The 27,960-nt window shown below is 36.7% G+C and overlaps 1 protein-coding gene across 1 annotated transcript in view; it reads right to left on the bottom strand.

Moving 5' to 3' along the window:
• LOC133521025 (rhomboid-related protein 2-like) overlaps positions 1-15,539 on the bottom strand; it is a 29,977-nt gene extending 14,438 nt beyond the window's left edge. Inside the window, exon 1 of the mRNA XM_061855745.1 lies at positions 14,775-15,539. The gene's annotated coding sequence lies outside the window, so the exon portion shown is untranslated. The remainder of the gene's footprint in view (positions 1-14,774) is intronic.
• Between the last annotated feature and the right edge of the window lie 12,421 nt (positions 15,540-27,960).

Raw genomic sequence — 27,960 nt, 5'->3', positions numbered from 1 at the left:
ATATGGGCCAATATTTTTCATTACTGCCAAATGATCATGAAAATATGACGGTATAATCTACATACCCCTACTTTGGTCCATTCAAGTCGGTACAAAGTAAGCTTAGTCGGACTCTACATAGGATCTCTACTCTACCTCTACTCGTGCTTTCTGAGCAAAGAAAATTAGGCCATTAAAATGTAAAGGTTAAATTAAAATGTCTAGCTCGTTTTGAATAAATCACATCGGAGCCTGTTTAATAAAATACCTGGGGGCCTAGCCAAGAAGCCAAACGTTTGCGCTCAAAACGAAACGCTGTCTGTGGCTATCACTATTACATATTAGTGCGATACAGAGATAGATAGCGTTTCGTTGTTGTAGCGCAAGCGATTGGCATCTTAGCAAGACATCGCGTGCGCAGGTCGTTCAAGATGGTGAATCAGCGTAGCGTGACCTTGAGTTCCGCAGTCCTGGAGCACCTACCACCAATTTTATTACAGGCCAGTGATTGACGTCCCTGCGTCCAGTCCGCGGCTTTACGATAGTAAATAATAATAATAATAATTTAAGTTCTCGACGATCATTGTCCCGATAGTCGTTTCAGCGAACGGTCTCATAGCGAAGAGTCTCGACCAACACCTTGAGAGACTCTCGCTAGGTGGTTGGATCAAGGGTCAGATGCAGAAGGCGCTGATCTTGGACACGACGCCGATAGTCCGGTGGATCCTCTCTCTCTGCGGCCCTGACCACCGGCAGCTTGGGCCCTGCCCCGCTGCTGGCGGCACCCTAGGTTAGGTTTTTTATAATGTGTTTATATCTTTGGTATTGTTTTGTAAGTGTTTTTATATTTTACTTTTATATACATATTGTAAAAAGCCTAATCTGAGAGAAAAAGATAAATAAAGATAATAATAATTTTATTGTATAACAAATTTCGATAGTGGAATGGAGAAGGTCAAATTGCCCCTTTCAATTCATGCAAACTTCACCTGAGACACCGACTCGGTACTCGTTTGGAATGATCCTGGGATCAACACCCGGCGCGTGCGCACCTGCCATCTCACAAAAAAAAACGTCTCGACAATGCTGACGTGTATAATCTGAACGCAAGACCCGCAAAGCTTTATGCAAACATATGTCGCATGTGTATGGTTTTCTTAGAGCGAATTCGCAAGCGTCGTTTTTTTTTCAAAATGTGATAAAACCCTGTCTGATGTCTCCAATATTTCTGTAGATATTATGTACCGAAATGTAAAATAGGTTAAAATTGAATCCCTACGGCTTATTACGGGCAGCGCAAGCGTATACCTACAGAATTTTATTTATTACTAGGTCTTTATAAACCGTATTTCAACTATTATACTTATATTTGCTGCTTTCCGAACTACAAGCAAAAATTTATGAGATTCCTACACTAGGAGTCCTGGACCTCGACGTTGAAAATACATTTTTAATCTTATGACAACGGAATAAGGTGCAAAGTGATAAGCCACAGATATAGCATCGGCTGTAAAATCGTCTACACTGATAACTGACAATTCTTAAACCTTACTGCAAAGACAATAAGGTCCATCGATGGACAGTTAAAACTGTTGCAGTAACAATATGGAGCAGGTGGTGTTTAAGATGTTGAGGTTATTTTGTTGCCAGTTGTGTGGCAAAGACAAAAAGCGGAAAGTGCTGTGAAAACAAAAGACATGTAAGTATCCTCTCTGTTTAAAATGTGGTGGTGTGTGAACATTTAAAACTATAATATACATAGTCATAGTCGTCTGCTGTGTGCACGACAATGACGCACGCCTGCAGCTACGTATCATATTTATTTATACTTTTACAATATATAAGAAAAACTTAATTACAAAAAGCAGACTTAATTCCATGACACATTCTGTACATATTTTATTTATAAAAAAGTACTTATTTAAGTTTTCCCCATTACGAGTAAGTACACAAATGTGATAAAATACAGTATAATTAATATTTTAAACAAATGTTAGCCCATAACAATATTAAATTCCATTTACGTACTGTACCAGAAACCCACTTTGGGTTTTTTAATAATTTATTTAAGCCATTTTGTGTGTGATAGCGAAGTCAGTTTGATAGTAAATATAAGGAAGTGATAACACATTTGATTTTCCTTATGATTAAAACAAAACGGGATACCTATTAAGGTATTAATTCACTTAAATTAAACTGAACGAATTCGACTGGCAGCACCTCAAAAATGGTCTCTTTAGCTGATCACTATAAATAGTAAAATATAACGTCAAAAAAATGTTTAGTGTCAAAAATAGTAAATTATCACCAAAATTAGATCTGCATCATAATGTGAAATTATAACCAAAATCTTGCTTCTCTATCGAAGCAAATGACTCGAAACTAATCATTGTTGACACAAAAATAGTTAATGACATCCAAAATTTTAACCACATTTTAATTGAATATCATGCAAACATTTAATATCTCATTACAAATCATTATTCACCCAAATACAGTAAATAAATTTCTAAAGTTTGAAGGTCTGAGCTTTTTACCCAGCTTTCAGATAGCAGTTCGGTTCTGTAAGGGTCGTATTTCTAACCTAACCCGATTTTCTGATAGTAGTTAGAATAAGAATACATAGGCTGTTCCATAAGTCTTGCAATGGGAGAATTCTAACAAGTTTTGACATGAATGACTGAGCTGATAGTTATGTGCCACTAATTACAAGTTACACGAAGTGTTTGTTGTGCCTGCCAGCAGTGATATTGAGTAAATAGATCGAAATATTTGTGAAAATGGCTAGTTTCGGTAACCGCGAGTACATAGTGATTTTCTATTACAATTTCAAACGTGGATTATCTTACCAAGAGTGCCACGAGGAAATGTACGGTGCCTTTGGTAAAGAGTGCCCTTCCCTTTCTACCGTATTCAGGTGGTACAAGGAATTTCAAAGAGGTAACTATAATTTAGACGACGACGAAAGACCGGGCCGACCCATTACTAGCAGAACCCAAGAAAACATAGACGTTGTTAGAAAACTGATAACAATTAATAGGCGAATTACGTGCTGACAGATTGAGGAGATTCTCCACATTGGTGCATCAACACTTAATTCAATTTTACACGAAGACCTCAAAGTTAAAAAGTTATGTTCTCTCTGGGTCCCTCACAGTTTCCACGATAGTCAGCCCAAGGCGCAAGTAGAGTGGTGCAAGAAAATGTCGAAAAAGTACGACTATTATGTAAGTATTTATAAATATTTATATATTATATATGTATATCGTTGTCTAAGTACCCACAACACAAGCCTTACTGAGCTTACTGTTGGACTTAGTCAATTTGTGTAATTATGTCTTAAAATATTTATTTATTTAGTTATTTAGTGCCAGCGCATCCCGTTTTACTTGGTCAAATTAAGAGCCAGTTTCACCAACCATAGTTAACAGACTGATCAACGTCACGCAGGAGAGAACTATTAATTTCCCATTTTTAACGAACGCTTTAACGGTGGCAGACGGTTTAGTGCAACTGACCCTAATATGCAACGCAAGAGTAACTCCGTCTGTCTGTTCTCTCGCCACGCTTAAACTTGGTATGGATATATTTTGAGTCCCAAGAATGGACAGAACAGGATATGACAGATTACAGAAATCATTCCTTAAGGGGGCGAAAAACGGTCGGACGGAAACTAGTAGAGACCGTATACTCGCACAAAAATTACCACTACCTATCTCATGTTCATCATAATTATAAAAACACTGATATTATACAAACTGAATACGCAAACATTCCATCATCACAACTAGTAGGCGTCTGTTTGCCACGCGTAAGGTCATATAGCGTTATCTCGCTAATTTGTGTTACGTTTCGATTCGATAGTAGAGATATACCTATGCATCGATATCGATAGAACGTCACAAATAAAGGATAAAATACCTACTTTAGGAGTATTACGCAAAGACTAAATTAAACTATCTATACCTAAAGAATATATTAGTAGTTTCCAAGCAAAAAGTCCCACTTTGTCGATTTGAAAGTCGCTTTAACAGGTTATTCGTATAAATATACAAGCAAATCTCGTCCTTATGGTAAACGACAAAGTGGGACTATTGACTAGACTTCGGCACATATTTAGGTGTATATGATAATTATGTCTTATATGTCACCATTTCCTATAATGTTATTAGAGCCGCGGGCGAAAGATAAAGAGCCAGATACAATTTCCGTGAGATAAACCGGGTGTTTATTTAGTCACCTGCAATAATTTACGGGGTGAATATATAGGTCATACTGAGCAACTTTTACTATGGGACCAACCCCGAAATCGCAAAAAAAAAAATTGGCGATTTCATACATTTTCTGTCTGACGTCTTGGCGGTCAAAAGGTTAAATAAGTATCTACCTACCGTCATCCACACTCTTAACTGAAAATTTAGAGTATCAGGTTACATACTTATAACATAACATGTAGCCCGTGTAAGCTTAAACAGCCCGGTCTCCACAAACAGCACGCGTTCACGAGTATGACGCGTATCTCAGCCAATGCACCATATGCATAATTCGTTCCACATACATAAATGTTTACCGAAAAGCTGGAAACACAATGTGTCGCGAATGTGTAACAGATGCAACATCCGTTCGAATACATTCGCCCGGAAACGGGACAGGTGAAGGCCAAGGCCAGGAATAACTATAAAATGTATTCCTGCTCGATTTACGAGCGGCTCGAGACTCGAGCACTCGAGATGGAGTTTTATGTCTTGTTAGAATTGCGTCGGTAATAACTGCCAATATCACTTGTGCGAGGCGTTCTTTATTTTTATACGATTCATGGTTTAGTACTAGAGATTTAATAGTTATGGGTGAAGAAAAAAACATGGAAAGGAGAAGTTTATATAATAAAAGCCTTTTATTGTGCACAAATCACGCGAGGTTTTTTCGGCTATTTTTCTAACTTCGTTATGAATATGATGATATATTTGTTATATGCGCTCCAAAATTTCGTAGAATAGACTTAAGTCATATCATACTTAAGTATGATCTTTTATTTTGTCGATTTTTTTCTCAGATTTGGATAAAATGAGTTGAATACATAGAATTCACTGTTCTGTACAATATATATATAAAAAATGTTTATTTCGGACATAATCCATAGATATGTTAGTAGAATATATCTTAATATTAAGCGTAACTTCACCGACTGTCCTAAAAAATCTTCCACTGAGCTATGAAAAATATGGTATTTTCATAACTCACCGGAAAGTACATGTTACTCGTATTTCGTAATTATATATCCCGCCCGGAATGAGGAGCTCTCCAAACCAGCCAAATTTTATACAAACATAAGGAAAAATAAAATAAAAATTGGCCCTTGCAAGCTTTATGAAGGGTTGATATTCCATTAAAAGTGTACAATAGTTATTTACGATACAAGTGCAGAAAATAGGAAATTCGCAACGAGTGGTGATAAATTAAAACACTCCCTTCGGTCGTAGTAAGGCGTATTATGCTGTGAATGATTTCATAGATGATAATGATGCCTTTAAGCCAGTAGCTTGATCTTGATAGTATGATAAAAATGCCAGTAATAGTGTTTTCGTTTTCTTCCTGTGAAATAACCATACTAGCGTCCAGTAGAACTGACACAAGAGAACATCATGTTCTCGTTTGATTGTATTATTTTAGTTTTGGACACTTAGAGACCTTATACACCTCTAAGATTTTATTTTATTTTAAATTTAATTTTATTTTAATACCTATTTTAATGATTTGGACACTTAGAGACCTGTACATCTCTAAGTCAATTTAAATTTATAATTTAGTTTTATAGGTAGGCACTCCTTATGAATAATATGTAGTCGCGTTTATGTGGCGCTATGCCGTCTTTAATGTAACTTACAAGCACAAATGTTGTATCTCACATTTTTTTTAATTATATTTATATAAATACAACCCGGCAGCTTGAACATGTCATGCTCGCTTAAAAGTCTTTACTTACGGTGGCGTCGTTGATCGGGTCGCCACTTTCCCGAATGAAGGTTGAGGGAGGCGATGGCTGAGATACACGTCATACTCGTGAACGGGTGCTGTTTGTGGAGACCGGTCTGTTTAAGCTTACACGGGGTACAGGTTATGTTAAAGTATGTAACTTTACTTTTGAGTGACATTAACGTGAGACACTTCATTCGGTTCTTGTCTGTTTTAATTTTTTTGTCTTTTAATTATTTATATAAGAATTCAAGCCTTGGCGACCCTCTACATCTCTAAGGATAATTTAATATATATTTTTATATTTTATCTCTGACACGTAGAGACTTATACATCTCTAAAGAATTTTAGTATTTTATGTTTTTATTTTTTTATCATAGTTTTTTTTTGTGTAATTTGACATTTAGAGACAGTATACATCTCTAATAAAGTATTTATTATTTCATAGATTCGATATTTGTAATTGTTTTTTTTTTTATTATTTATTGTTTGTAAAAATGGACATGTAAAAGTGCCCCTGTGGCCTATTTGCTGAATAAATGTTTGATATTTGATATTTGATATTTGATATTACCTATTCGCACGTATATCGTACGTTTTACAGTACATATTGCTCTTTTAAGTTTCGACATACGTACGGAAAGTGCTCATTCCCGCACCCGTACGGGAAAGTACATTGTAATGCACATTGAACCTTATGTCTGCATACTAGTAGCTATATTAATTCAATAACTGCGGACTGCTGCAGCTAAAGAAAGGAGGCTTAGCACGAGGGATTTCGTGCATTGACCCGCATGCAATGTGGCAGACTAAAACTACTGTAATTTTCAGATTAGAAACTGCCAGAGCGGCAGTCGTTACAATTTCCTTACGGCCCGATTTGAAGAATGAGATACGATAACGATAAGTTCTGGTTTAGATAAGTTCTCATTTAGATATCGTTTGTACGTCGTATAATTGACAGGAGCAGCTCGATTCGGCCAACCAATGTCACTTTGACGATAGAAATATCGTAGATAAATCTTACTGGGATCACAGCGGAATCGAAATAAACGTCAATTATGACATGTCGTTTAGTTATCGATCTTTTAAAGATCTTTCCAAGATCTTAAACGTGTCTCAATCATCCTTCGAATTTGGCCGTTAGTCTTTAATTACAAATCTATTAACCAATATAATAGACATCGTCGTTTTTAAGAGAAAAGCATAGCTTTTTTGATCAAACGAAGTAACTATTAAGAGTGAATTTTTCTATGGAATTCCATTTCGAAAGAAAACGGTTTCCACTAACAAAATCTTAACAAATTACTTTTATTTTGATGTCGATCGCTGAAACGAAGCATAATATATTCTAGGTTTATAGGTTTTGCTTCTTAAAACAAAGAAAAGTTTTTCATTTTGTCACTAACATACTAAAAAATCATGGAAAATGGAAAATATTTAAAAATTGAAAAATGTTTTCTCTTTTTGTGTGGGGACAAATCGCTTCCTTTTACACTTTCAGCTTTACTTCACTGTCCTAGTTTAGTTAAAACGTTTACTGGGTGGAAGTAATAGGTAAAGTACTATTTAATTGAGTTGTATAAACAGAGAGGAAAGAGGAAAGTATTTTGAAAAACATCGTGACCTATTTAGAATAGAGGAAACATTGGATTCGAAAGAGGTTTGAACTTTGACATACATATGTGTCATACTTGATAGTTATTTTATTTATATGTAGTAGGTATGTGAGAAGTTACGTGCGTAAATCATAAAAAGTTGATACCTAAATACATAGGTATTATGGGATAGCTACTCGGTCGATTATTCCGAGGATAACATAATTTTGTGAAGTAGTTTTAAGATTTTGCGCGAGAGACACTTCCAAAGTGGTAAAATGTGTGTCCCCCCCCCCCTGTAACTTCTAAAATAAGAGAATGATGAACCTAAAAAAAATATTTAACATTTAATTTTTTCATTTATGTTTTTAGGGTTCCGTACCCAAAGGGGTACAGCCATCCATCCGTCTGTCACCAGGCTGTATGTCATGAACCGTGATAGCTAGACAGTTGACATTTTCACAGATGATGTATTTTTGTTGTCGCTATAACAACAAATATTAAAAAGTACGGAACCCTCGGTGGGTGAGTCCGACTAGCACTTGTCCAATTTTTTTTTTTTCTGTTCTTATTATCATATTGATATTGTATCGTATCGTGTCCAATAAAAGCACTTTTCCTGTGTAACTAAAAATAATGTCATATAGTATATTATATTTTTTAAGCGCCAGTCGCCCAATACTTGTTAAAATAAATATAGTGTAAGTTCCACAGACCGTGTTCACCTGTGGGTGAATATAACCTTTCGAAATTTAATCGTTTGCACTAATAACTTCCCCCCTTAACCCCTCTCTCTACAATGAGGTCTGCCCGTCACGGCTACATTGATTTTCGTCAAAGCTTTTGTGTATTTAAAAATAACCACCCATTTACCCGATTACTTGGGCCAGTTATTCTATAAAAAAACACATCGGTATCGCACCCTACTGCGGGTAATCGTAAGCCAATCGGTTCACAAATATTTACAGAATAGCGCACCTTATAAGCCTGACCTCCGATATCATGTAATAACTGAATCATTTTTTTAAATCAAGGATATTAGTTTTAAGATACAGGTTTATATCGAATCCATAGCCCACTAATGTGCGCAGTATAACACACTCCTTTCCCATTGTCGGTTATACTGTCGCCATCAGATATATCGGAGCGGCTCTATTGTCAAGGCGTTAGAGTGCGGTTCAGATATTTTTGAGCACCTCGGCAGCTCCGATATATCTGATGGCGACTGTACTAAGCTAACTGCCTAGCCTAAGCCAGAAACCTAATCTAGCCGTCAAGTTAAGATCGACCAAATTAAACTTACCAATGATGATATTGTCCCCATCGACCTTACATGATATCTTTTTTTTTTGATATCTAAAATCTGTTTCTGCGCAAGTTCTGGTGGCAAGTTCTCAAAAACTGCGTATCTTTGCTAGTAGGTAACTTCATAGAAGTAATTGATAAGTAGTAGGACAGTTGCTGACGCACGACGCCGCTAGTAAAATATGTATACGGCCCGATTCGAAGAATGATTAAGACATTTAAGATACGTTTAAGATCTTGGAAAGATTTTTAAAAGATTGATAACTAAACGACATGTCAAAATTTACGTTTATTTCGATTTCGCTGTTATTCCAATATTTCTAACGTCAAAGTGACATAGGTTGCCCGAATCGAGCTGCTTCTGTCAATTATACGACATACAAAAGATATCTAAATGAGAACTTATCGTTATCGTATTTCATTCTTCGAATCGGGCCGTAATTATTTCTAATTACCTGTATATTAATACTAATAATATACATAGGTACTAGGGGATGTCTCGGGCTTCCCCGGAAGATGTTCTATTTCCCGAACACACAATTATCCTCGGCGCGCACTGCGGTCACTTGTTTGCACACTTCCCTTTAAGGAAATTATATAATTGTTTATACTTTTCAGGAAATTGTGTTGTTATTTATACAAATATACATATAATAAGCTAGATAAGATAACAATTTATTTATTAATAGGACTAGAATCAGGTTTGTTTTGATGGTCAAATGTCTACATCGGAGCCATTGCATTAAAGCAGTATTCAAAAGTCTGACAATCGTACCCTACGCGCGAAACGCCCCTTATAAGCGGTGCTTGATCGCAATATAGGTAACGAACTAGTTGGAGCCGTCGAAATAAGAAAATTGCGAGTTTGACGTTGAATTATAGTTAGTTGAGAACTCCGCAGAAGTATGCGTGCAGTTTTTATCAGGCTCTTATCTTATACAATTGTTGAATAATGAGATTAACTAATGTAGCACTTATAATTTACTTCAAAACTTTACCGCGAAAAGTGCCCGATTTGGAACCTCAAACTCACTTCTGCGAAGTTCTTTTTAATGCTAAAAAAATGAAGTGGAGACAGAAATCCCAACGTATTTTTCGACTAAACATTTTTGGAATGCCCCATGTGCCGATGACTAGTACCAAATAGTACAATCAACAATGAATCTCTTTATGAATGATCCTATGTAGTAGTGGGAGTCAGTTATTCACTACTTTCCGTACAGCAATACCCTTAACTGACCATAGATAGTCCCTATGTCTTCACAATAAGGTTCACGAACTGGTTCACGGTGACTTAAAGTAATTGCGTCACTATAAAATAATGCTCGGAAGCATCTAATCTTGCCAAATACGCACCCTCCCGTAGTTAGACTTAAGTCTGCGCTTCGTCATCAAAAGTGGGGAAACCCCGTAGATAAAAGACACGGGGATTCTGTTCTAACATTTTTTGTACAAGCTTTCATCGCTGACTGTACTTTTCTTACAATAAGCAATTAATACTCATCGAGATAATTCTAATCATTCCCAAACACAATAAGATTGCGCTGTTCCATCATAGAGTTTAAGATTTGATCCACACTAACTAACATAACACGACATATCAGGGCAAGTTAAATAAAAGCTTGTAAAAATCACGGACGTCATCTGTTTTTGTTTTTTAATGCCAACATAATGACTAATGATGATGACAGACTGACGAACAATGTCAAATGAGACAGTAACTAACACTAATTATCCTTTAACAAAATTAGCCATAGGTAGTAAAAAACAAGGAAACAATAAAGTAAAGTAGGCAAACTTATTTACAAAATACAGTATTTTTAGGTATAAGTGGTAAGTTGGGTTACGAGTTTAAACACCTAATTACCGTAAGTATTTACCTACAGACTTTGGCAAAAGTTAATTTGCTTCGTTAGTAAATTACGAAAAAATACATTTAATGAGACATTTTTATTATCTTTGTCTAATTTAAATGCTTATTATTATTATTTCCTATTTTAATGTTATTAATAATTTAAACTTATGTGTGTCAAATTTTATAATGTACGTAGGTATTTAAATTGGATATGAGCGAAAGCTTATAATAAACGTTCTTTAAAGGTAACTACAGGAGTCACCTACAATGCTGCAATAGAATAAATATCTTACGAAATTAAAAATATAGTACCTGGGCGACCGAGCTTTGCTCGGTTATAACTGTTGTAATATGGTTGTGTATAGGTGATAATCTTAACTACATTTTTTTACTAAATTAAACTTGTCTAAAACAATAAAAATTAAAAAATTATATATAAACTTGAACATATAAAAAAAAACAAAAGTAGTCACCGGGCGAGATTCGAACCCGTAACACTCGTTTAGCAATCCGCGTCTTAACCCGCTGGACCAGACGGACAGTGGCCGGTAACACGAAATTAGCGACCATATTCTGCGTCGAAAGAAAAACGCATGAAAACTCGAAAACACGCATTTTCCCAAACATAAGACTAATCTAGATCGATTGTTTACCCCCAAAAACCCCCATATACCAAATTTCAGCAAAATCGTTAGAGCCGTTTCCGAGATCCCGGAAATATATATATATATATATATATATATATATATATATATATATATATATATATATATATATACAAGAATTGCTCGTTTAAAGGTATAAGATATATTAAAAATATCATTTTTAATTTAACTAAATATAAAAAATAAATAAAGTAATAGTAAAATATCTCATGTTTTTTATTAGAGGTGTTTATTTATATGTAAAATTAAAAAAAAACCCACTGCATGCCGTAACAGGGCGCAGTATTTATTTATATCCCGATAAAAAGAGGAAACCAGTATTGTTTATTATGTAACATAGTATCAAAGCATATTATTGTAATGGTAGTAACATTGTACTGTGTTGCGTGTGAATCATTTGTTACTGAACTTGGCACTTGCACGAGTCCCTTATCATAAGGTCAAGAACACTCCTAGTTTACGTTGTTACGTCTACGTCAGAAACAGCTTAAAAGGACGCGAATAATTCACCAATTTTTTACCAACGATTACCGCAGATCAAACGAACTAATCCCAACTAGACCTAGTTTTCTTTTAATCCTTTACCAGGCTGACAGTTCAAAAATGACAATCGAATGTCAGTCTTACTCATCGAAAATAGAATACATGTTTGAAGAGCCGCATGTGGGAAATATATATGCCTTAGCCTGGTAAAGGGTTAAGTTGGGTCTGTTCCCATTTTTCGGCCGGGTGATTAAAATTGTTAAAGTCGATGTTACTGTTTTGTTTTAGTAACAAGTTAAGATTATCTCAATGCCAAACTATCACCCGCGAAGATAAAGATAACCTAATGTATTCGTAATGATGAAATAATAATTATGCACAGATTGAGAATAATTATAACTTGTTTTTGTTATAAAAAGTGTAAATATAATATTTTGTTGTCGAGCTGTGGCAAAACAAGATGTTTTGAGATGTTTGTTTAATAAATAAATATTATAGGACATTATATATTACACAAATTGACTAAGTCCCACAGTAAGCTCAATAAGGCTTGTGTTGAGGGTACTTAGACAACGATATATATAATATATAAATATTTATAAATACTTAAATACATAGAAAACACCCATGACTCGGGAACAAATATCCATGCTCATCGCAAGAATAAATGCCCTTACCAGGATTTGAACCCGGGACCATCAGCTTCGTAGGCAGGGTCACTACCCACTAAGGCCAAACCGGTCGTCAAATCCGTTCGGTCGGGTCCGTGGGGTCGGCCGGTTTAATATCCCATCCAACCGATTTTAATTTTATTTTCAAGCTTTTTATCCAGCTAGATAAAACTTCCTACAAAACTTAGCATTTTATCTATCAGTTAAGCTTATTTGGATATTGCGAAACACCAATGTTTATTTTATTCGTCAAATAAGTGCAAGGCAATTTATTGCAAGGGCAAACTCCAGCAAAAACCTTAAAAGGTTAAAATTTGCTTGGTATAAAATCAAATTAAGAAATCAAGCTTCACTTATTTTCCTTAAATCTGATGAGCCTTTAAACAGAAGAACATTTTCAAAATAATTCAGTTAAAAGGTAAAAACCCTCGCGATGGCCATTTCTTCAGACAAGTAATTCCATACTTTTGTTTTCTTCTAATTTCCTGCCTCTATGCCGCCTCTGAAACTGGTTAGTCAGTCTCCAGCTCGCCCTTCCTAGCCAAGCAGCTGAATTAACGATACAGGTCGTAGTGTTCCTAGTCCCGACCTGACCTGACTTACAAATAGGTCACTGGCCAAAGCCATTGAGTTCACCGACCTTACAACAAGGGACTTGGTACACAAACCTAGTTCATTCACGTTATCTTCACCTACATTGAGTTCCTTTGTGTCAAACTTATCATCATTAAAGGAATACAAGAATGATAGAGAGGTTGAGTGCATATTTGTGTAGGTAAATATTTATGTAGGTACCTACTCATACTTTTTTTTTATACGGTGGCAAACAAGCATACGGCCCGCCTGATAGTAAGCAATCACCGTAGCCTATGGACGCGTGTAACTCTAGAGGTGTTACATGCGCGTTGCCGACCCTTTAAAAATCTGTACACTCCTTTTTTGAAAAACCTCATACCGTAGACCCTCGGGGAAACCTCACTATTACTTTCAATTTCATTAGCAATATTGAGTAATTGCGACAACATATCATTAAGAGGGATGTATACCACGTCCATACAAAAAGAGAAAACGTTTTTCCACTTCTAAATATTTTCCATACTCCATGATTTTTTTATGTTATTGATAGGTACAATGAAAAACTAGGTTTATAGGTTTCCCTTATATTTAAATATTTGCAGAACAATTTTTTAAGCGATACCTATAAACGTAGAATATATTATGCTGTACCAATCGACATCGAAATCAAAGTTATTTGTTAAGAGTTAGTTGAAATCGTTTTCTCTCAAAATGGAATTTTATAGGAAAATTACCGTTATATATTTCGTTAGATTCGAATAATTCGAAAAGCTATTACATACCTGCAGGCAGTGAAGTAAGAAATGTCTGTTAATTGCAAACCGAGGCATGTATACACCGTGTTTTTATTAAATTCCGTTAACTTCGGGGTAAAGGTAAGTACTAAGTACGTTTAAGGAAGCTAAATAGAATAGTTAATTTAAAAAAAGTATTGTAATTTAATATTTTTATTATTTTTATTTTTTAATTTAACTCCACCAACAATTGAAAACTGTGACATCTCAATGTCATTTCCAACATCGATGGTCCGAGATAGTACGTACGTTTTGTAGCAAATGTATTAACTCGTACTCGTGGTCGTAAGGGCCTTATAAGACAAAAAATAATTATTTATTATCTCCGAAATGGAGTTAATTAGAATACCAGTGTCTTTGAGAAAGTTACTTAATTTAAGCTCAGGGATGCACCCTTGAAATTAACGGAAATCAAAATAAACACGGTGTATATTTTTTTCTGTTCGATGGAGTCGGAAAGCGACATAATAATCGCCTTTAGCAATCGTTTAGGTCGAAAGTTGAGGTTTTCCGGCCGGAGGTCAGAAAATATAATTCCTGTATAATTAGTGTTATAGATATCAATAAAAGATAGTGTTTATAAAAAAATGTAATTAACCTAATGGGTAATCGAAAGGACATTGTGATTAGATAAACTTATCTAAAAAAAATTATTTGGTTATTGTAGCCAGTAAGTATTCCTAATATTATTGCCCATTGTTTATGCACGGAGTATACAAGAGTATAATAATAAATAATATGAAATGTAATAAAATTTACACAATATTAGTTTTGATACGTTTTCAAAGCAGCTAAGAGTTCAATGGCACGTTATCTACGAATAATAAATAAATCAATTATTAAAACAGATAACTAATAGAGATTATAATAATTACCTGTCCACTTATTCACGCGAATGGTGGCGACATTTCGATATGAATTATTCACATATTTAATCGTTCACTTGTTCATAATCTACACAAAAAATAAATGTCTGAAGTAGATATCACAAAACAGCAAGATTTTTATTCATCATTTAACACTATGTTCAATCTTAACACAACGTTTTGACGTCACTATTCACAAAAACTAAAAACCTTCCCGGTTTGTTTCAACTTTTAGACTTCACTTTACCTACACGTATTTATTTTCTCTGAGTACACAGAGTACGTATAATCCATTCGCACATAAACAATCGATTAACAGACTACTTGTGCTAGACAAGCAATTAATGTTTATCTGTGAGATAAGTAATCGGACGCGTTTACCCGCGATGATAACGCCCAGCTGACTGCGCTAGGAGCTTTAAACTACCGCTCGCTTAAGCAAATATGTATTCTAGGTCAACCCACTAAAGTTAGAATTTGTTTGTGTTGGTCGGGTGCATGTGCAGGCCATGTGTTTTGAGGCGTAGATATGTTTATGTGTTATGATTATTACAACTGAGAGATTTAGTACTAGTGTGGATAAAGAAACAATGTTAGTTCAGATCTAAAATTAGTTGACGGCAAATTGCAGCACGTGTTATAGGTATTGGCCTTCTTCTCTAACATTTTCTCGATTTTGTTCAGTGTTACCATATTAACTTTACTTTATATAACTTAGTCCACTAAAGCCGAATGTAAATAAGAATGTACACCCCCCCGTTTTAATCTATCAGAGGGCCTACCTCGAACACTGAAGTTCGCAAATTGCGGACATCTTTCCCAGTCACTCTAATTACGCCTTAATTGGAGTAAAAAAGAAAGATGCCCGCAATTTGCGAACTTCGGTGTTCGCGGTAGGCCCTCTGAACCTTTCATAAGCCAAAATAAAATAGCATTTCTTTTCTTTCATTGCGTTCTCTCCTCAATACCATGTCCATAGTAATCGCCTAGAAAGAATACAAAATGTTTTCTTAAGATCACTTTGTTACAAGACCGGTACTCCTCTGGAATCGTCAGCCAGGTCAGCCAAAGATTTCAATATGATTTTCCTTTGTAATAGAACTCTTTTTGGACACAATTTTCTTCTTCAGAATCTTAAAAAATTAAATTAACTGCCCAAATTTGCTACAAAATATTATGTTTCATGTACCGCCTCGCACCTTACGTCGACGTAATTTGTTTTATGTGAGTTTCGCACGTACAGTACCCCTAGTGTAAATTTAGTCGATAGCGAAACGTGACGTACGCGTTTGCGTTAAGTCTCATTTTGTATGGGTTTTTGAACAGCGCGCCAAGCGGGACGTTTTAGAAAGTCAAAAATCTCATACAAAATGACACTTAACGCAAACGCGTACGTCACGTTTCGCTGTCGAAAATATTTACACTAGGGGTACTGATTATTCCAGTCATACTTTTTTCAAACGAGCATCGAAAGACTATAGTGAGTCTTTCTGTGACATCGATCTGTGACTCTTGCTGCTTTAAAGGAACTTACGAGATCTAAACTGTTGTTGATAAAATAAATTATACCAAATGTTTTACTTATTTCCTCTTCGCAAAAACGCTTCTATATCTTTTGATATTTACATGTTTATATTTACATATATGAAGCGCTGGTGGCCTAGCGGTAAGAGCATGCGACTTGCAATCGAGGTTCCGGGTTCAAACCCCGGCTCGTACCAATGAGTTTTTCGGAAGTTATGTACGGAATATCATTATATAATTTTCAGTCGCTTTTCGGTGAAGTTTCCTTTACCGAAAAGTGACCACATCGTGAGGAAACCGGACTAATACCAACCGGACCTAGTTTACCCTCTGGCTTGGAAGGTCAGATGGCAGTCGCTTTCGTAAAAACTAGTGCCTACGCCAAATATTGGGATTAGCTGTCAAGCGGACCCCAGGCTCCCATGAACCGTGGCAATATGCCGAGACAACGCGAGGAAGAAGAAGTTTTGACCTCCAGGTCTGTTTTATATTTTTTTTGTAAGTAATATCGATATTTTTATGTATTCTGAACAATACATATTATTCTGTGAACTATACTGCAATTATTCAACAAGTCTAATCAATGGAAATACCTAAATGTATGATTTAATTGCTATTTTTGTAGGTAACACGGTAAAAGTCATCATTATCCTGATGCATTTACTCATTTAATATAATATTTAGGTATTACTCGATTTTCTTACTAATAAATATGTTGTTACGATTCATATAATTATTTATTCAATACGAGTAAATGTGACTGCGGGGTAAGTATGGCAGACTTTCACTTTGGGGCTGTTTACGAGTAAACAATAAACGCAAGTATAACGTAAATGTATGAACTTGAAATAAACACTTAATCAATGTGTCAATATATATGTCAGCCACACACCACACTTATCCGTCATTCACACACCGACTTAGCCAACATGCCAATCGTTAACAGTCCGTAGCGTAGCGTATAGTCTCTCTCTACTCTATCACTCTTCCATATTAGCACGACAGTGACAGTTGCGTTTCGTTCGCTACGGACCGTTAACGATTGGCACGTTGGCTACGCACCCCTTACTCCTTTTCATAAGCAAGATGATGTTATATTGACTACTAAGAAAAAGTTCTTTTTTTTATCGCAAAAATATCAATGTTAGTCACTGTCCACTGTTATCCCGTTTATCTTAAGTACTTGGCTGCCTTTGTTCTTAATGCGCCTGTTGGTCGATGCCCTTCTTGTGAGTTAAATATCAACGAAAACAGTATAAAAGTTCCATACAAAACTTCTACCTCTTTATCTCGTCACGAGTGTGCTGGCCGTCTTCTGACCCTACTGTAATCTACATTTAGAACGGTCAATAGCCTTTCACAAACTGGAATACTGAAAACAACCAACCAAAAATTTTTTGTCCGTGGTTTCATTTGATTGAACTCGTTTTTGTTAAAAACCATAGGATTTTGAAAAGGGCCACAAAACGAAAGTAACCTAATGGCTTGCCTTTGGTTACATAATTTGTCTATTTTGGCAAATGAAAGATCGGTAAATGATCACCAATGAAACAGACATTGTTCGAGGTTGGGATAGAAGACCCTATAATAATAACATTATTAAATTATCGTAAAATACTCTCCTAACTTGTCTTTCGAAAATATGCGGAAGCGGGCACGCCAATCAGGTACCTGACTACACATAAGAAGATATATGTGGCTTTCCTTAACAGAAGGAACCTTATACTTCAAGTGCAATAAGGATCTTTTTATCTAAAATTCCAACAGAAGTTCTCCCTTCTTTGATGGAAAGCCACATTATGATATTGATAAGGTTTTAAAAGGTGGAGTATGTCGCAAATCACTTTTTTCTCCATCCTATCGCCTTTGTCTGGAATGGTAATTGTGAGTGAGTCAATCTTTTGTAAATGTCAGCTCAACTGCCTTGTCCAACGATCAATTGTTGGGACATTTACAAAACAAGACTGACGCATGCGTCTGATTATGTTTGTAATTCCTTAACATTTGTTTGTTCTCTCTTCGAGGTATGTTGGTATGTCCTTTAGAAAATCTGATTCAATTTCCGTAACGGAATGTTCTAATATATATAAAACAGCCGCTTGATTAAAGTTTATGTACGCTACAGGGATACACAATTTTCGAATTTTGTTCGCGACCTATACCTTCAACATGGAAAATCTCAATTTCGTTAGGTATCTGTGTCTCTTTTGCTCGTATTAGGCGGGAGCGATAGGTGTTATAGTAAAGATAAAGGGCGATAACGGTTTTTCGAATTTAGATGTTCGAGACGGCCTCAAAGAATTTCGCGGACGGTCGTGTCTACAATGAAAGTACTCGGTTTGAGAGCTGCAGCGCTGAGCTGCGCGGAATAATTGAGCCGATCGATGCACTCCCATAACGCAACGAGTCGCCTGTCGCCTGCCAGACAGGCTCGACACGATTTGCATCGAGCTCCAATCTCAATAAAACATGTACAACATAATACAAGTAATTTTCGGGTACGTTTTTGCACTCTTATATTTTCGCGGCCCGGTAGTTGTATGAAACAAATTTTGCAACTGCATTTCAAAGTAGCAAGATTACCAAGAGGTAAAGGAATATTCACATATTTATTCGTATTCGCGAACAATAGAGGCAAGTTCAGAAACCGATATTCATGACAACCATAGTCTGTAAATAAATAGTCCACCACTGTCCAAGATAGATAACAAGTCAAATTGTAATACTATCTCCATTTCCCTGTCAAATCCAGGTCACGCCTGCGTCACTGCCTATTTGAGGTACCTAAGTAGGTCCTTAATTACGGCAGTGCGTGACGCGAAGCTCCGATAAGCTCACTGCCTCAAAACACGCGTTTGCCGCGTACCAACAATGAGTGACAACAGGTGAGCCTTATACCTTTGCAATAAGGTTCACGTTTTGTCAATGTGAAATGTGGACGATAGACGTTGAATCATTTTGCGACCGCGATAACTGTTGGGGTTATCCTGTTTCTATAAGGAATTAAGGATAATACCTACGGAGCTTTCAGTGCCAAGGTTCCGTACCTAATGAATTTTATTGTGACGAGAGAAATTAGATAAATGTAGATACCTACACTGTAAGGAAATTCAATATCCAAGGGATTAACTACCTATATAGGTAGGCACACTTATATAGGTTTAGATCCTACTGAATTTGTATGTCACCTGGTGTAACTACCTGTGTACCTAATTAATTATGGTAGAATTAACTGAAAAAAATGCTAGTAAAAACATAATGATCTTCATAAAAAATTGCATAAAAATGTTTCATGTCGACATTCCGTCAAAAAAAAAAACTCACGCAAGTTATCCTCACACGCACAAAACTTAGCCTCGTTATTTATACATAAATCTTACTGCATAATAAAATCCTAAGTTACAGTCCACATTTAATAGCAACGGTAACGACTTTAGACCACTAGACTACTAGGCACTGCAGGCAAGTTTGTCCTGGTTATATAGGAATTATTAATGGCAAATCGGCTAGCGGGGTCGGGGCATGTGACGCGTAGAGAAGTCAAAAAATACAACTTGTTAGAAGTTTTTATGATGTCCACAGAAAAGACGCGTAACCTTAAGTTAAAGAGGAAAGGGAAACCAAGGAAAAGGTAGATGAGCTATGAGAGTTATTATAAGAAAAGAATGGGGACCTTTTATATCTCTGACGCAAGAAACGACATGTTCCATCTTCATGGAAGACGGCCCTTGTGCACCCTGTGCCTAAAAAGGGCGACAGATCGGACCCATCGAATTACAGGCCTATCGCTATTACCTCTCTTCTCTCAAAGGTCATGGAGCGTATAATTAACGCAAAGCTCCTGAGATACCTAGAAGAACACGACCTGATCGGCGACCGCCAGTATGGTTTCCGCTACGGTCGCTCGACTGGTGATCTTCTAGTGTATCTCACACACCGCTGGGCTTCGGCCATTGAGAGTCAAGGTGAGGCATTGGCAGTTAGCCTAGATATAGCGAAGGCGTTCGATCGGGTCTGGCATAGGGGTCTCCTATCGAAGTTACCATCTTATAGACTGCCGGAGGGACTATGCAAATGGATCGCTAGCTTTTTGTCCGGCAGACGCATACGAGCCGTAGTAGACGGAAGCTGCTCCGATAGCATGGACATTAATGCTGGCGTTCCGCAAGGTTCTGTGCTATCCCCAACGCTGTTTTTGCTGCACATCAATGACATGTTGTCTAACGACGACATTCATTGCTATGCGGACGACAGTACTGGGGATGCCTATTACACAGGCCGTGCCAATATCCCTCGTTCTGTGGTGCTAGAGAGTCGTGAAAAGCTTGTGTCGGACATTGAGAGCACTCTATCCAGAGTTTCGGTGTGGGGTCGGGACAATCTAGTCCGATTCAACCCCACCAAGACACAAGTTTGCGCGTTTACCGCTAAGAAAACCCCATTTACTGTTGTCCCACAGTTCCAAGGCTCAGTCCTTACCATATCAGGGAGTATTGGGATCCTCGGTGTCGACATTTCCAGTGACGTCCAATTCCGTAGCCACCTGGAAGGAAAGGCTGCGCTGGCATCCAAAAAACTGGGTGTGCTCAATAAAGCGAGGCGATACTTTACTCCGGGGCAAAGACTGCTGCTTTATAAATCGCAAGTCAGACCCCATATGGAGTAATGCTGTCACCTTTGGGCAGGAGCACCTGCATGCCAGCTTGGACCATTCGACTCAGTCCAAAGGCGCGCTGTACGAATCGTCGACGATCCCAAACTCACAAGCGGTATTGAACCTTTAAGTCTAAGGAGAGACTTTGCCTCCTTGTGTGTGTTCTACCGCTTGTACAATGGGCTGTGCTCTGAAGAATTGTTTGACATGATGCCAACGGCCGCTTTCTATCACCGCACCGCTCGCCGTCGGCAGGGTGTTCATCCTCAAACCCTAGAACCTAAATGGTCGCGTACTGTGCGGTTTAAGAGGAATTTCCTCCCGCGAACGCTTAGGCTGTGGAATGAGCTTCCTGCCGAGGTTTTCCCGAGGAGCTACAGTATGGGGTTCTTCAAAAAAGGAGTGTACAGGTTTTTGAAGGGTCGGCAACGCGCATGTAATGCCTCTGGTGTTGCAGGCGTCCATAGGCTACGGTGACTGCTTACCATCAGGCGGGCCGTATGCTTGCTTGCCACCGTCGTGGTATAAAAAAATATATATATCTCTGTTTTACTGTAGTAATCATTTATTTTAAGATTATTTTAATGTAATGTTTACCCAGGTATTGGCTGTTGTATTTATAAATGTTGTTATGTATTTTTCATGTCAATAAATAAATGTTCTATTGACTTGTAAAAAAGCCCTTGAGGCCTACCAGCAGAATACATTTTTGAATTTGAATTTGAAAAAGCAGGTTAATGGTAAGATGACTAACAGAGAATTACGGAAGAAAAATACACGCTGTGACAATTCTCAGTTAATGATAAAAGGACAAACGAATGATGATGACTTAGCATCAGGAACGCAGTACGGCTACGTGGAAATATTCCTCATTCGGGATGCCATAGATTCAAGTGAATTGAAATCTCTGTACACCTCAATAATCATTATAGCCCGGTTTCTCGATATCATTAACGTACCTGTTCTAGCGATTAATTAAATATCGACTCAACTGGTGTCGATACCGATAGCAATCAATTTCTATCATTAACAAATACATATGTTAATTAAGAATGTTAGGTCCTTCACTGACTATTGCAAACCTCTTTGATGTATTCTTATTGCAACTGTAAATATCTGACATTAAACATTCAGGCCAATTCGAACGTACACTGACATGTTATTTAGTTATCGTACATTTCGCTCGTACTTGACCGTACATGTACTGGCGCGGGTTACATCATTATCGAATAGGTCTAAATTGAGTCTAGTAATTCTGGCAGTAATTAAAATTACATCAAATTATAAGTCAGTTAATTTGATTGTAAAAGCAAATTATAATATTTAAAGTTCATATAACGGCACTGTTTTACGTCATGATTTTATCAACATCGACTTATATTTAACCTGTATTGCACAAAATACAAGAAATAATTGTACAAATGGTGGACTTCATGCCTGATGGCATTCTCTACCAGTCAACCATGGGGCTAAACAGAGACATGTAAAAATGGTGAAAAGAGAAAAAAAGATAATGAATAATAGGTGACTTATAGTAGGTGAGTTTTAACTTGTCGTGCTTTTTAAGTGTCTACACAAATTTCACCCGTCATACCGAGGTATGATAATTATACCCGAGTAAGTAAAACCTGACCAGTAATATATGATCACGCGCCAAATTGCGGAATTTCATTGGAACTAAATTTTTCATACTAAACTGAACTGTCACCCTAGTGTCACGTGTCACGTGTCAAGTGAGAATAACAGCGCCCTCTTGACAATGATCATATATTTCTGGTCGGGCTTTACCTATTAATTACATCACCCCTGTCAACCCTGTTACCGTTTAGCGTTTAGTTAATAAGCTAGATGAAGAGCCGAACAAGGCTGCCAGACACCCACCATCGTGTAACGACCTGTTGACGCTTCTATTTATCTACGTGTTACGTCTAAGTTGACACCCCACTTGTCGATCGATCCCGAGGGGTGATGGGGTATTGTCGCTGTTACGTCACGATAATGTTTTATCGGCGTGTCACATCTGTCTCTGTTGTCTTCATTACATAGGTACCTACTTGATAACTTTGTTAAGAGGCAACAGGAGTGGTCATTTCTCCATATAAACGTACTCAACTGTTTCCTTCGAGGTTTTTGAAACTAGAACAATGATTATTTCAACACATATTATTATTATTAAGATCTGTACCCCTAGTGTAAATAATTTCGATTTCGAAACGTGACGTACGCGTTTGCGTTAAGTCTCATTTTGTATGGGTTTTTGAACAGCGCGCCAAGCGGGACGTTTTGGAAAGTCAAAAATCTCATACAAAATGACACTTAACGCAAACGCGTACGTCACGTTTCGCTGTCGAAAATATTTACACTAGGGGTACTGTATTAGACCGTTTTGCTTTTTGAAGTGAAGACTTCTTTAGGGGCGCTGTGCACTTTTTGTGATGGGGAAAATATGTTAAACTCGCGACAGGTCACGTGACCGACAGATTCGTTAGATTGAAAATTCGTAAGACGGACACGTGACTTGATCGAAAAACTGTTACAATGTCATTGAAGCCAGTAGCCAGTAGACCGCCGGCGCGACGGGATAAAAATCAATTATTAATTGATTTTTTAAATAATGAATTTGGTTTAACGATGTCAAATAACCGCAATCTTAGCACTACGAAATACAAAACTACTATTGATGCTGTTTTTATTAGGCATTTAAATAGGGTCTTTATTAGACATTTAAATATGAAACATCTTAACACCGCCGTGAAGACTAGAAGAGCGTTCTTCAGGGATAAGCGACATTTACCGGGATATTAAAACACTTCTAGTTTTTTATACAAGCAGAAACGTCTGCGAATGATGCTATTAAGCTTAGAAATCTTACATTTAAAAGTGGAACAAATACTGCCTTGGGTGAGACAAAGTACAGGTACACACCTACACTAGTTTTTGAAAACTACTAAAGTCAGCAAACAGCCGCGCACGTTTCTGCACGCTACTGAAAAATGCAGCGAAAACAAACAAGAAACTAGGGTGCCCTCTCACCTATATTCTCAGCCACAGGGTTACTTTAGAGACACAAGATTATTTAGTACAAGTTCTTTCTGACTTCCACCAAATGTTTGAATTGCTAGTTTTCAGTGAAATGTCAACAGTTTATAATATTCTATTCTAGGGCAACAATTAAACAATTTCAATTTAGTTTGTACTAAACCTCTAGCTGCGTTGCGAAACGTTATACACTTTCAACAACATTTGCGCCCCCTTGTGGATAAAAAATACACTTCTTATAGTAGAGTTCAACAATTTAGGAGATATGATACTCCCTTGAGTACAATGAACGGTTTAGACTGTGCTTGGATATTTTTTATAAATAATTTTGTTAAGAAAACAATATTTTTTGATAAAACAGGAACCACGGCTTTCTTAACCTAGACACTAGTCTAGCTAACATAGCCGCGACCCTCTCACACTCAAGGATGAAGTGAAAATAACCGAGTCACGCTGAAGAGGCAAGAATAACCAGGACACGAACACAGTGGTACGCGCACGATGGTTAAAAATAACCTGTATACGACCGAACGATGAATGTAATCACACTAATATTTACTGAAGGCCAAATTTTTATTTTGCTGACGTTTTTTTTCCGTTACTATCAAATATCAAACATTTATTCAGCAAATAGTATAGTCAATTTTTACAAACAATAAAAATTACAAAATACAATTAGATATATGGAATCGATGAAATAATAAAAGTATATGTTATTAAATTAGAGATAAAAAGATAAAACCTACAAATACTAAAATTCTTTAGAGATGTATAAGTCTGCAAGTGTCAGAGATAAAATATAAAAAAAAAAACATTAAATTATCCTTAGAGATGGAGAGGGCCTCCAAGACATGAATTCTTATATAAATAATTAAAAGACCAATTAAATCAGACAAGAACCGAATGAACCGTCCCACGTTAATGCCATTCTAAAGTTACATACTTATAACATAACATGTAGCCCGTGTAAGCTTAAACAGACCGGTCTCCACTAAGATCCTCAGATGTTTGTTCTAAAAACTGCATCCGAGTGCAGCAGCACCATTATTGACCGCTGTCCTTGTATACTGTATGTATATTTAATGAACAGAATCATACTTAGAATCGTCGCTTGTGAACTGATTTCTACAAAATAATTACATACATGTATAACAGACCTGCTACGTGTGTAAACCACTCAGCTCGCACATTCCTTTTCTTTACACTGTCACATTTAAATACACACCCAATTACACTATAATCACTAAACTTACACTATGTTTACAGCACTATCGTAATAGTGACGTAAGGTTCACGATCATAGTGTTCTGGTTAAGAGGTGTTTACAAACTGGCCGGGGCGGGCGGCGCCGGTGGGCGGGCGGGGTCGACGACCGTCGCCATGGCGACCGCTGCACCTGCAGTCGGGGTTAGCGGAGAAGATAGGTTGATGGAAATATGATACGCGGATTATGAGATCGGTCTTACGATAATGATACTGACACAATTTTATATGATTGGCACAGATGTTATTGTTTTGAATATGTTACGTGTTTAGACTGTCGTGAGACATAGTAACATTAAAATTAGTTTAATTGTTGCGTGAATAAAAACTACAACTGCTTCTTTTTAACATAACTGACATTGTCACTGGTTGTTGTTTTTTAAATAATACCTAACGTAAGAAGTTTTTATGTGTTTTTAAACCTACTGATGGACGCGGAAAAGGACTATATTTTTTTATCGTAAGTTTATTTATTTCATGGAAACTAATCTAATTAAAAACTAAACTTAATCACAAAACCTAAATGTATGTATCAGAACTTAAATATAAACTAAATATGTATAAAATAACTACACTACCTACTGACAACCGGCTGCCCCCGATGGAAAGGTGCCCATCACGCTCGCTGCGTTGCCGCGTTGGATTGCGATGGATAAGCCTTTCCATCAGGAAAAACCCGGAGCGGGGGACAAGGCCTCTTTCTAGCAGGCGACGATCCGACTGATTGTAATACCTAATTAGGATTTTGACGAATGAGCTAGAGTCAGAGTGTGGCAATGTTATCCTTATTGTCAAATTTCTATGAAAATATCACGTTTAATAATGACACTTGTGTAAAGTTATCGTAGTTCGTGTTACTCAACAGTTCTAACAGTAGATTACTTACTTACTAGAACTAGTGTTGACTTCAAAAAATCCTTATTTACCTACGTGTCCAGGAAAACCTGTAACTGCAGTAATTTTTGTAGGTCGGTCATGTCTTCCACCACCCTTCCACTTTCCACACATTGCATGTGCCCCAGTTCTCACCCACATCCACGTAGATTAAGAATCTTACAACTTAAGCAATAATATTCATTATCAGTGAAATAAAGTTTTTGGTTTAGGGATAATCACTGGTTAACTTACTCACCTGTACATAATATGTGAGGGAACCCCTTTATATCCGAAAACTATTGGGTTACCACATTTCAAAGGATTCGTGATTAGATAATTGGTAAAAGGAAACCTTAGTGATTTGAGGTGTTAGTTTAGCACCAGGAAATATCATGCACTAAGGAACCCGGTTTTTCCGGAAGTTTAGATTTTGTACTGGGCGTAAATGTGCTTAATAACTAAATTAATTTAAGTGGAATAGAGACCGATGCATGCAGAAGTTCTATTAAATGTTAAAAAAATCCGAAAAACAATAAAAATCTAAGTTTCAACGAATTAAAAACTTTTTACAGTCGGTTGATTAAATAATTATAGCTCAATGTCTTAGCGACATCTACACTGTAGCTAACGACCACAAAACAAATTTCTGCTACAGCGCCATCTTGTGTTGAGTAGCAAAACTATCTAAGTAGCGCAATTACTATCCGTGAACCCTTGAACATGAAAGAGAAACCATACGTGTTTGACAAGATGATGTGGAAGTCGTTCAATAGGTGGCGCTATTAGGATCAAGCTGAAAACCATTGAAGTTTATTCTTTTTACGGAAATGATCACCACTGACTTTTATTTGTATGAGATGAAAGTCTAAACTCGCAAAATCTTCAAAAGAAGTAGGATTTCGTTGTTTGTTTCAATTACAAGTGGATTACAGATCAAGCTGTCAAATGGACGCAACTTTGCGTACAAACCGAAAGTAGGTAAATTCGAATTTATGGGCAATTACTTTAAAAGCTTTATAGATTTAACACGATAACACATAGCTACGAGAGAATTGAACGCGTTGATTGATTGCGTTTGATTTCTGTTGACTTTCATGTCCTCAAATCAGTATTCATTAGTATTATGTACTTACTTTCACAAACAAGACTTCGAACCAGGGCCGGATTGCATAATAAAATACAAGCTATTAGGTACTATCAGTGATTTTAAATATAAAATCAGTAATAAGTATACTAAGTTTGTATTTTATAATGTAATAGGCCCCAGATGGTCATATTTGTGTACGTAACAGTGGGATAATGACAGTGTCTGTCTCTTTCAAACGCGTGGTGTTAAAAAGTGACACTTATTTTACCACGTGGATAAACCATCCATAATACGCGTGCAGATGACGAGTTTTTCCACCACAGATCTAATAACGCTTATAGATAAATGAAGTGTGTAAAAGGGAAGCCATCACACATGTTCACTTTTGAGATTCATTGCGGCCGCTAGCAGCCTGCTTGAACGTACAATACGTAAGGTTAACGGACTACATTTAGGAGGTACGGTGGGTTTTTATATCTTAGAATATACTGTTATAAAAGCAATTTATTTACGCAATCACATATTAATTATGAATTTAAAAGGTCCCAATGAAACCTGATATTATTCCGATTTTCGTCACGCTACATTCTAGACCTGTAGTTTAAGTTTTAGCGTGTAGAAGTTTTACATATAACACTACTCGCTCTAATTTCTTTGTATAACAATGTTTAGCTTCTGAAACTAGAACCACGCATAGATATATGTTACGTAAACGTTCATGTCAAGTTTCATGTATGTGTGTTATTGGTATT

The sequence above is a fragment of the Cydia pomonella genome, chromosome 9 (genome assembly GCF_033807575.1).
Source record: "Cydia pomonella isolate Wapato2018A chromosome 9, ilCydPomo1, whole genome shotgun sequence".
NCBI classification, from domain to species: Eukaryota; Metazoa; Arthropoda; class Insecta; order Lepidoptera; family Tortricidae; genus Cydia; species Cydia pomonella.
This window is presented reverse-complemented; position numbering and strand designations above follow the sequence as displayed.